Source organism: Vombatus ursinus, unplaced genomic scaffold, assembly GCF_900497805.2.
Source record: "Vombatus ursinus unplaced genomic scaffold, bare-nosed wombat genome assembly UNPS02015129.1, whole genome shotgun sequence".
Lineage (NCBI taxonomy): Eukaryota > Metazoa > Chordata > Mammalia > Diprotodontia > Vombatidae > Vombatus > Vombatus ursinus.
The window spans coordinates 1,621,843-1,634,450 of NW_020954907.1; the positions used below are offsets into that span (position 1 = coordinate 1,621,843).

Sequence of the window (12,608 nt, forward strand, 5' to 3'; positions counted from 1 at the left end):
TTCAAAGCCCTTCAAAACCTAGCCCCACCTCCCTACCATTCATTACACTCTTCTTATACCTTACTTCTTATCACTTATTCTTCAATCCAGTGATACTGGTCTCCTTAACTGTTCCACAAACAAGACATTCCCTCTCTCAGTTCTGGGTATTTTTTCTGGCTGTCCTCCATGCCTGAAATTCTCTCCCTCATCATCTCTGCCTCTTGGTTTCCCTCAAGTCTCAGCTAAAAACCCATCTTCTACAGGAAGTCTTTTTTCAATCCCTCTCAATTTCTAGTACCTTCCCTCCCTCCTTTGATTATTACCTATTTATCCTATATATAGCTTTTTGTAACTGTTTGGTTCTTTGTCCTCTCTCTCTCATTAGATTATGAACTCCACAAGGGTAAAGTCTGTCTTTTGCCTTTTTTTTTTTTTAAATCCTTAGCCTTTAGCACAGTGCCTGGTATACAGTAGGCACTTAACAAATGTTTACTGACTGCCTTTATTTGCATGATTCCAAATTGTTTTCCAAAATGGTTGTACCAATTCACAGCTCAATGTATTAGTGTGCCTATCATCCCACAACTCCTCCAACAGTGACTATTACCATCTTTGGTCATCTTTGCCTATATGCAAGGTGAGAGGTTAGGGTTGGTTTTATTTACATTTCTCTTATTATTAGTGGTTTGGAGAATTTTAGCTCAATGGTGTTTTTTACTTTTAATTTTAGTAATCTCGCCTTTCATTTTCAGAGTTTCTATTTTGGTATTTATTAAGGAATTTTTAATTTGTTGGTTTTCTATTTTTTTTAGTTGTATGCCCAATTCATTGATCTGTTCTTTCTTTCTTTAAATGATGTAACCATTTAAAGATATACAATTTCCCCTAAGTTTTGCTTTGGCTGTATCTCACAAATTTTAGCATACTGTCTCTCATTGTAGTCATTATTTTTAATAAAATTACTGATTGCTGCTATGATTTGTTTTTTTACCCATCCATTACTTAAAATGAAATTATTTCATTCTAATTAATTATTAATTTATACTCCAAAGGCCTTTTTTTGAATGCAATTTTTATTACATTAGGGTCAGGAAAAGCATGCATTTAAGATTTCTGCTTTTCTGCTGTTGTTTGTGAGGTTTTTATGCCCTAATATATGGTTGATTTTTGTGAAAGTGCCATGCACAGCTGATCAATAGGTATATATACCTATTTCCATAGATCCAGAGGTCTATCATATCCAACTTTTCTAAAATTCTATTCATCTCTTTAACATCTTTCTTCTTCATTTTATGGTTAGATTTATCTAGGTCTGAGAGGAATAAATTGAGGTCCTCCACTATTACAATTTTATTGTCTATTTCCTCCTGTAACTCATTTAACTTTTACAACCTTAAGAACTTATATACTTGTTTGGTGCATATGTTCATACTAGTATTAATTCACTGTCTACAGTATCTTTTAGCAAAATTTAATTTCCCTGATTATCACTTTTAATTAGGTCTATTTTTGCTTTTGCTTTGTTTGAGAGCCTGACCGCCACTCCTGCCTTTTATTTTAACTATGTATCTTTATGTTTCAAATGTGTTTCTTGTAAAATGACATATTATTGGATTCTGGTTTCTAATTCATTCTGCTAATCTGTTTTATGGACAAGGTCACCCCATTCATATTCACAGTTATGATTACTGTGTATTTCTCTCAATTTCATTCACTTATACTTATCCTTTCCCTTTTTTACCCTGTACCCTCTTTGTGAGTTTGTTTTGCTTCTGTGTTTATATATCTTGAATACCAAACTTTTATCACAGAAACTTAATAAAAAGATTTTTTTTCCTATTTGATTCCTTTTTATCTTAGGTGCATTAATTTTATGCTTAAGTGTTCCAGTTTTATATAGTCAAAGTTTTCTCCCTTCATGTTTTGTAACTGTCTCTATTCTTTGGTTAATAATACATCTCCTACTCATAACTCTGAGAGGTATATAATCTGCTTCTCTTCTAATTTTTTAATACTATGATCTGTAACATTAAAGTCATACATCCATTTAAAATGTATTGTAGAATACAGTGTAAGGTATTGGAGTGGGCCTAATTTCTGCCAGAATGCTTTCCAGTTTTCTCAGAAGCTTTTCCTAAGGGAGTTCTTTCCTAAGTAATTTATATTTTGTACTTTATCAAACACTAGGTTACTCAGTTTGATTGTTTCTGATTATTCCTTGTCTAATCTGTTCCACAGCTCTACCTCTTTACTTTTAAACAGTACCAGATGGTTTTGATGACTGTTCCTTTTTAAAATACTCCAAAGTCTAGAAGTCCTACCTCCTACTTTGCCCCTTCTGTAATAATTTCATGTGGAATTTCTTTTTCTATCTCTTCCTGCTGGGTTTTACTAGTATTGTACAGAAATGCTTACGATTTGGCCTAATTTATCCTACATCTTTCAAGTTCGCTAAAGTTGACAATAGTTTCAAACAGGTTTTGTTTGGTGACTTTTTAGGGTTAAGTACACCACCATTTTCACGTGCAAAAGTGATAATTGTTTCTTTTTAAATCTATGCTTGTTCCTTTTGTTTCTTTTTCTTGTTTTATTGTGATAGCCAGCACTTCTAGTACTATACTATACTATACTATACTATACTATACTATAAGTAATAATGGACTGTTCATTTTATCCCTGATTTTACTGGAAAGGATTCCTGTGATTCTTTCTTATATATAATGGCAGCTCTAGATTTCATATATGTGTGTTCAGCCATTAGCTAACTGATGGGTATCCCCTTAGTTTCCAGGTCTTTGTCAATAGAAAGTGTTTCTAATATCTGTACACATGAGCCCTTTCCTTCTTTCTTTAATCTTTTCAGGGGTATTGGCTAGCATATACTGCTGTATTAAAAGGTAAACATATTTAGCCACTTTTTTTGTCACAGATTCAAATTGCTTTCCAGAAAGACTGTACTAATTCACAGTGCCATCAAAAGTGTATTTATGTGCCTAATTTCTTATTTCATTTATTTATTTATGGTTAGCTTGCTAATCCAATGACCAACTATTTAATTTTATAAACAAATATCACAGATCTAGATATGTTACTTGCATAAGGTCAAAGCTAGCAAAAAGCAGTAGGAGGATTCAGTGAATTTTTCTATCTCCTCTTCCATTTGGCCCATTCTGTTTTTTAAGGTGTTCTCTTCAGTGAATTTTTATGTATCTTTTACCAATCAGCCAATTCTGTTTTTTAAGATGTTATTTTCTTTAGAGTTTTTTGTGCCTCCTTTACCAAGCTGTTAATTATCTTTTTATGATTTTCTTGAATCACTCTCATTAGTTTAGTCAATGTGTGTGTGTTCCTATAATTCTGGGGTCCTCATTCAACATCACATCATATAGGTCTTTCCACCTTTTTTAAGCCTTGTAATTACTCATTTTTTTATGTTACTGTTGTATTATATTACTTTATTAGTGATGGTTTGGAAGTGGCAATGGGAAGCAAAGAATATTCCAACTCTATCAATATTCAATTCCAATATTCATATTGGATATGGGGGAATAAGTGAAAGTGCAACCAGTGCTAGAAAGGGTGGCCAGCAAATGGACTCACAAGTGAATTCTACCAAACATTTAAAGAACAATTAACTGTAATACTGTGTAAACTATCTGTCAAAATAGGCAAAGAAGGAGTGCTACCAAATTCCTTTTATGATAAAAACAAGGTGCTGATACTTAAACCAGGAAGAGCCAAAACAAAGAAAGAAAACAGAGACCAATTTCCCTAAAGAACATTGATGCAAAAATTTTAAATGAAATACTAGCAAAGAAATTACAAAAATATATCACAAGGTTCATTCACCATGACCAGGTGGGATTTATACCAGGAATGCAAGGCTGGTTCAATATTAGGAAAACTATCAGCATAATTGACCATATCAATAATAAAACCAACAGAAATCATACGATTATCTCCACAGACACAGAAAAAGCTTTTGACAAAATACAGTACCCATTCCTATTAAAAAGACTATTGTACTAGAAATGCTTGCTATAGCAATATGACAAGAAAAAGAAATTGAAGGAATTAGAATAGGCAATGAGGAAACAAAACTATCACTCTTTGCAGATGATATAATGGTATACTTAGAGAACCAACTAAAAAAACTACTTGAAATAATTAACAACTTTAGCAAAGTGGCATTATATAAAATAAACCCACAAAAATCATCATCATTTCTATATATTACCAACAAAGTCCAGCAGGAAGAGATAGAGAAATTCCATTTAAAGTAACACTACACAATATAAAATAGTTGGGAGTCTACCTGCCAAGACAAAACCAGGGACTATATGAACACAATTACACTTTGCACACAAATAAAGCCAGATCTAAACAATTTGAAAAAAAGCAATTGCTCACGGGTAGGCTGAGCTAATATAACAAAAATGATAATTCTACCTAAATTAATTTACTTATCAGTGCCATACCAATCAAACTACTAAAAATTATTTTATAGAGCTAGAAAAATAATAACAAAATTAATCTGGAAGAACAAAAGGTCAAGAATATCAAGAGAATTAAAAAAATGCAAAGATCTCAAACCATATTATAAAGCAGCAATCATCAAAACTATCTGGTACTAGCTAATAGAGTAATAGAGCACTGAAATAGATTAGGTATACAAAACATGATAATAGTAAATGATCATAGTAATCGAGTTTTTTTCTTCTTTTTTTCTTTGGCGAGGCAATTGGGGTTAAGTGACTTGCCCAGAGTCACACAGCTAGTGAGTGTCATGTGTCTAAGGCGAGATTTGAACTCAGGTCCTCCTGACTCCAGGGCCGGGGCTCTATCCACTGCGCCACCTAGCTGCTCCCTTAGTAATCTAGTTTTTGATAAACCCAAACTCCATATTCTGGGATAAAAACTCACTATCTGACAAAAACTGCTGGGAAAACTGGAAAACAGTGAGGCAGAAAGTAGCTATAGACCAACATCTTACACTGTATACCAAAATAGGGTCAAAATGGGTACATGGTTTAGACATAAAGAGTGATACCATAAGCATATTAAGAAAGCAAGGAACAGTTTATCTGTCAGATCTATGGAGAAAGGAAGAATTTTTGAACAAACAAGAGTTAGAGAGCATTATGAAATGCAAAATGGATAATTTTGATTACATTAAATTAAAAAGATTTTGCACAAACAAAACCAAGCTTAGAAGGAAAGCAGAAAGCTGGGAAACAATTTTTTACAGCAAGTATTTCATTTCTTTTTTTAAAATTTTTTTTCTCATTTCTCAAATACATAGAGAACTGAGTGAAATTTATAAAAATACAGGTCATTTCCCAGTTGATAAATGGTCAAAGGATACGAAATGGCAGTTTTCAGAGAAAAAAATTAAAGCTATCTATAGTCATATGTAAAAAATGCTCTAAATCACTATTGATTAGAGAAATGCAAATCAAAACAACTCTGAGGTACCACATCACACCTATCAGATTGGCTAACTTGACAAAACAGAAAAATGATCAATGTTGGAGAAGTGGGAAAATTGGAACACTAATACATTGTTGGTGGAGTTGCGAAATGATCCAATCATTTTGAAGAACAATTTAGAACTATGCCCAAAGGGCTATAAAAATGTGCATACCCTTTGATTCAGCAATACCACTTCTAGGTCTGTATCCCAAAGAGATCATAAAAATGGGAAAAGGATCCATATGCACAAAAATATTTATAGCAGCTCTTTCTGTGGTAGCAAAGAATTGGAAATTGAGGGGATGCCCATCAATTGGGGAATGGCTGAACAAGCTGTGGTATATGAATGTAATGGAATATTATAATGCTATAAGAAATGATGAGCAGGCAGATTTCAGAAAAACCTGGAAAGACTCACATGAATTGATACAAAGTGAAATAAGCAGAACCAGAAGACCATTGTACTTACTAACAGCAACATGGTAGGAAAATCAATTATGAATGACTTAGCTCTTCTCAGCAATACAATGAGCCAAGACAATTCCAAAGGACTCATGATGTGAAATGTGATCCACATCCAGAGAAAGAACTGGTGGAATATGAATGCAGATTGAAACATACTATTTTCCCTTTATTTATTTTTTTATGGTTTTCCCTTTTGGTTTCTAATTTCACAATATGACTAATATGAAAATATGTTTTACCTGGTTACACATATATAACCTGTATCAAATTGCTGACTGTTTTAGGAAGTGGGGAAGGTAAAGGGTGGCCAGGGAGGCTCAGTCATCAGAAAGAAGGTCTCAGAGAGAGGAGAAGATGGAAAGAGTGGGAAAGGAAAAGATTAAAGAAGAAAGGAAATTTACAGTTATCCCTTCCACACTGGAACTTTTCCCACTGCGGTTTTGATATATCATGGGTCGGTATAAGAAACGAAATGGGAATTTTGGGGGTTTTGTGGAAGCCACAGATGACATGCAAAGGCTACCAGATGACACAGAAAAAGTTTAGAAACTCAGAAATATATAAAATATATGTATAGTATTGTATAATATCAACCCAAATTTTACAATAAGGTACTGTAAGTACTCCATAAAAGAAAAAAAATTAGACTTCTCTGGTATGAAGGGAAGGCCAAAAAATTTCACATGGATTTTCCAGATCACATGGACACCATGCACCTAAGCCCTGTGATGCAGAAAGGGTAACTATTTCCTATGGAGCAAGCATTCCAGACAGTACAATGGCAAGAGTGGGTAGCTTTCCCTGAAAGCTAGCCAGGCCAGGACATAGGCAGAGGGAGTAGGATGGAATGGTATCTCTCTGATCCCTTGCAAGCAGGAAGAGGTCAGCTTAGGAGACGATCACATCATGGAATGGGGTTTCTCTGATTCCCTGTGAGCAAGAAGAGACCAGCTCAGGAGACCTGCAGGCATGAAAAGGACAGCCTAGAAAAAAGGAACTTGATGGAATGATATTCCTCCAATCCCATTAACAGTGTAATACTCTAGTTGTCCACTTTTTACATATCCTTAATGATATTTTTTATGGAATTTCTGGTAGTTGCAACCTACTCTGTCTACTACATCTCTTTAGATCACTCACAATCACTCTTTTGATATTAAAAGAAGACTCAGAGAATCTTAATTAGATTGTTTAGATAACAGGCTTAGATTGAAGTTATGATTAACAGGAATTAAGATTAGAAGAAAAGAGTCTGTTGTACCTATGGGTTTATATTTCTTTTAAATCTTGGTTCTTATTTGTGTTTATTCCTCTCTTGCAAAAAAAAAATTATGAAGAATTTAATTTTTTTTCTCTAGGAAAAAGGAATAAAAAACTTCTAGACCCAATTCACTGTCCACCTCCAATGACTACTCAGTATGTACTGCTGAAGTGACTGAGTGGACTATCTATTTAATTATATGTCCTAATTTGAATAAATTCTTTGTGAATATGATTTTTTTCTATGTGTATTCTTAGTCCAGTTTCTTTAAAGTAACCATGAGTCTCCTTTCTTCCCATCTTTGCTTTATTTGGTGACTACTCACAGTGTCCAGTGAGATACTATGTATGTTGTTGTCCTCTGTATTCAAACAGAAGGAAAATCATTATATTACATTGAGGTCAATGTATAATGTGTCCGACTGTGACTGATTAGACCAATACAAGCTTGGAAGGCTCTACCACAGGGTGGGCACAAATCATCCATGTGAACATCTGAGACGGAGATGTCTCTAAATTTGCACATCTCATTTTTCTTTTGGGCTGCTACAATTCTGCTCTGTCATGGAGTACAGTGCCTTCTTTGATGCAGGCACGTCATGCTGGATGGTCCTGTTCCAGTGTCTCCCATCTCTCACAATAGATACCAAAGTTCTTTAGAGGGATCTTGACAGTATCCTTGTATTGCTTCTTCTGACCGCCATGTGAGAGCACTTGCCCTGTGTGACTTCTTCATAAAATAGTCTTTTAGGCAAACATATGTTTGGTATTCAAATAATGTGGCCAGTCCATTGGACTTGTACTCTCTGCAGCAGAGTTTGAATGCTTGGTAGTTTAGCTCGAGAAAGGACTTCAATGTCCAGCGCCCTATCTTGCAAGTTGAGCTTCAGAATCTTCCTAAGATAATTCAATAGAAGCAATTCAATTTCCTGGCACGGTGTTGGTATATTGTCCAGGTTTCACGAGCAAACAAGCAATGAGGTTAGCACAACAGCTCTGTAGATCTTCAATTTGGTAGGTCATCTAATACCTCTTCTCTCCCACACTTTCCTTTTACCTCTTCTCTCCCACACTTTCCTTTGGAACCTCCCAAATACTGAGCTAGCTCTGGCAATCTACGTGTTAATCTTAACATCCATGGGTACATCCTTGGAAAGTATACTGCCAAGGTAAGTGAACTTATCCACAGCATTCAAGATTGCTCCATTTGCTGTAACCAATGGTTCCACATATGGATAATGGCAAGGTGCTGGTGGATGGAGAACCTCTGTTTTCTTGGTGTTAATTGTCAGGGCAAAATTAGCACATGTGGCAGAGAATCAAACCACACTCTGTTGCATCTCAGCATCAGAGGCTGCATTGAGTGCATAATCATCCGCAAACAAAAAGTCACACAGCCACACTCCCTCCACTTTAGTCTTGGCTTGTACCCTTTTCAAGTTAAATAATTTAGCATCAGTGCAGTAGCTGACTGTGATGCCATTTTCATCCTTGTTGAAGGCATCTGACAACATCAGTGAAAAGATGATGTCCTCTCTATTACCTTCTTTTGGTAATATTGTCTATAATCTTTCTAATCATCTGGCATCCTCCCTGCTTTCAAATACCTTGAAAACTGACTGCTGCAATGCCTTCAAAATTGGATTATGTCTAGCACCAATTTTTTCTACTTTGTTGGTCTGGTCTAACTGCTCTTCTTATTTTTATTTAAAGTGTCATCTACCTTTTTTAAAAAAGTACACTGGGGACTAGGGTACCAGAAATCCTGATTCAACAATTCAACAAAGATTTATTAAGCACCTACTATGTGCAAGGCACTGAACAAGGTTCTAAGGATACAGATGTAAATATGAAATCGTTCCTGTCTTCAAGGAATTTACAGTTCACTGGAGACAGGGGGTACAATACAATATATACAGAGACAAGTAAATATAAGACATTTTCAGGAGGGAGAGAAAGCTTACTTAAACTAGAACAAATCAAGAAAGGCTTTGTATGAGAGACTGTACTTTATCTGGGCGCTGAAAGAAGCTCACAGAGAGCATATTCCACAGAGACATGGAGATGGGACGCCAAATTTCAGGAATAGCTATTAGGCAAGGTTAGATGGAACGTGGTGTTTTCAAAGCTATAGTGTAGAAAAGTAGGTCAGAAATAGACTGGGAAGAATTCTAGTTGCTAGGCTAAGGAATTTACATTTATTCTAGATGACAATGAAAATTCTGAAGCAGAGGTGTTGCAAAGTAAGGTAAATGTTCTTGGGGTGACCTGGCTAAATCAGGCCTCACGCCAAGCTTTCTACAGGCTTATTTTGTCTTCCATCTTTATATTCTAAATTTATGTTACTAGTGGCAGCCATGTCCTTGGAAAATTAAAAAAAAAAAATCTGTCATTCAGTGGCCAATCTGACTAGTTATTAGGTGTTCACTAGGGCCTTCCTCAAAGCCCAGAACTTGTTTAGTATGGGTATAGCTTTCAATAACCCAAATATAAAATATGACTAAATCTTAAAAGAAAGGAAACAACTAGTTACAGATATGGGAATCATTTCATATAGGAGTAGTCAGACCACACACGTAAGGTCAAAGGTAAAAATGTGAAGAGTCTAAAGAAGAGAAAACAACACTGCAGGCAGTTTCACCAATTCAAACTCTGAATGTTCAAATAAGCTATTAATGGTGAAAAATTGGAAATGAATAAAGGAAAAGATACTGGCGTGGATGTTTCCTGTTTCCTATAGCACTCTGTAAAGTAATTGATGGGATACAATACACAAGAGCCCAGGAGTCACCTTAGTCACTAAAGAGCTTAATTTGTCAACCAGAGAGACATGGCTGCTACTATTAACACACATTTAGAATATAAACTTCTTTTAAATGTTATACAGAAAGATAATATAAGATTATAAGTGCTATCTTCTCATAAGACACTGGACAACGATGAAAAAGAAAATAAAGCTTGGGAGGAGGCCCAATTTAGACAGGTCACCCAAGGACATTTATCTGATTTTTGCACTTCTCTGCTCTATAAAAATAATGGAGTCATATTATGAGACTTTCTCTCTCTATAAATACTCACCTGAACCAAATCCTCCCAAATATATTATGATTAAATGAGGAAAGTCAACTCTTTGACAGCTTTAATAATGGTAAATATTAATGAAGGGCAGAAGTATGAATGAGACCTTCAAAAAGACATTGTTATAACTAAAAGGATCCATTTTAAAATATAATCTATACTAAAAATATGTAGATGATGGTAGATGGTAGAAAGAAATGGAATACAAATTATTTCTTTAATTTTAAACCACCTTCCACTAAAAATGACTCTTAGTTGCCTAGTAAGTAACATGAAAAGCTTAACTTTTTAGTTAGTTTTAAAATTTGAATAGAAATATAGTGCCTTTGCCTGGTGAGACAAAGACTCTTTCCACCATGCACTGATAAGCTCATCTATAATAAGCTGCAATGAGTAATCTTGCAAATATGCATGTTTCAATAAATTAAAGCAATGACTGCTATTTCCAGCTAGACAGAATTCTCTCTCCACATGTTTCCAGGCACTTGGAAACTTGGGCTCTCAATGTTACATACCTTAAGAAAACTTGATTTATAAAAATATGAATTATCAAAACAGATAAAGTGGCATATGTGCTTTTCTATGACTTACACAACAATTCTCTTGTGTTTTAATGGTTCCTTTAGATATATCATTTTCTGATATAATTACAGTGATCTGATCATTTAAAATTCATTTTACTAAAAATTCAAGTACATATCTACTACACAAAGCAGGCTACGCCCCATAACTAGGCTAGCTGATCCAAAAGGCAAAACTTTATCCTCTTTAATTAAGTGTTAGCACATTATCTAAGAACTTACTCTACAGGTAACTCTTAAAGCTCATGAGGGTCCACTAAAGAGAAGTGATCTCTCCATTGTTACAGAGCCACTTTAAGCTATTAGTCCAGCCTGAGTTCATAATGGTCATTCAAATGCGTTTAACTGACGGACCAGAACTTGCAGCTACCACAAAAGCATTTCCAGAGGGCTCTGGAGTCCACTGGACTTCTCCAGGTGACAGAGATAGGTCATCAATAGATATTATCTTTTTTAGGTGCTTGATATTTTATTCTTACAAATAAGTCTACTAAATCAGGTAGAAAGAATATTTATAAAGAAAACTTCTCCTCTTTAGTGCTATCAGATTCATAAATTTATTTAATTTCAGAGCTAAAAGGGCATTTAACTAAAAGAGATTATTTAATTCAGTACCTTCATATACCTCTACAAGAAACAGATCCACAAGGTATAAGTGCCTATCCCAAGGTCAAAGGCAAGGCAATGACTAAAGGCCACATCTCCTGACTCCCCGACCAGTATTCTTCCAGGACATATGCTGTCTGCCTCACTTCTGCCACACAATTTTTATGAAATTTCAGTGTCAGAAGAACATAGCATAACCTTTGTATAAAACCTGTAAACACATACCATGAGGAATCTAAGCTACTTTGACAGTCAATCCTCAGAGATAGTTTTTCTTCCAAGTGAATTCTCATTTGGTCATTTTAATATGATTTTGAATAGTTATAATTGTCTTCTATGTCAAGAAAGCTATCATTATTCCTCGGCCAAATAACATTAAGGGAGCTGATGGAATTTACTGACTGTGGAGATGACACTGTCGGACAGCTAGGAGTGCAAAGGGTAGAGTGCTGGGCCTGGAGTCAGAAAGACCCAAGTTCAAACTCAGCCTCAGAAACCCCCTAGTTGTATGACCTTGGATAAGTCACTTAACCTCTGCTTGCCTTAGTTTCCTCACCTGTAAAATGGGATATTTGTAAAGGGCTTAGCATAGCACCCTGCACGTAGTAGTTGCTATGTAAACGATAGTTGTTGTTGTTGTTATAGCTAAACTTAAGTAAAATCACTTTGCCAGCTGTGAGAAAGATGGTCTAGAATATGTTGAAGCTTCAGGTAGGCAGACCAATTAAACAGCTGTTGTAAATGTCCAGATAAGAGGTGATGAAGATAGTGGTGGTGTGATTGGAGAGAAAGGGATAATATAAATGTTGCAAATAAATAAACAACATAATTTGGCAACTGACCAGATATATGGGGTAAATGAGACTTAGGAGTTAAATATGACACCAAACTTGTATATCCTAGCTGAGTAGGAGGATAGTGGTACCCATGATAGTAATAGGGAAGGTCAGAAAAGGCAAGGTTTAGAGAGAAAGATACTGACTTCTGTTTTAGATATGCTAAGTTTGAGAAATTCAGTTCAAAAACATCCAACAGGCAGTTGGTGATGTGGGACAGAGAGATCTACAAATCACAGACCTAGAACAGGTCTTTTGACTCCAAGACAAATCAATCTTTACATCTTACATAAGAAAGGACTTATACTGTACTTAATGCTGTCAAAAA

The 12,608-nt window shown here is 35.2% G+C and overlaps 1 protein-coding gene across 5 annotated transcripts in view; it reads right to left on the bottom strand.

Moving 5' to 3' along the window:
* MARCH8 (membrane associated ring-CH-type finger 8) overlaps positions 1 to 12,608 on the bottom strand; it is a 119,246-nt gene that overhangs the window by 21,201 nt on the left and 85,437 nt on the right. The gene's annotated exons all lie outside the window — the stretch shown is intronic.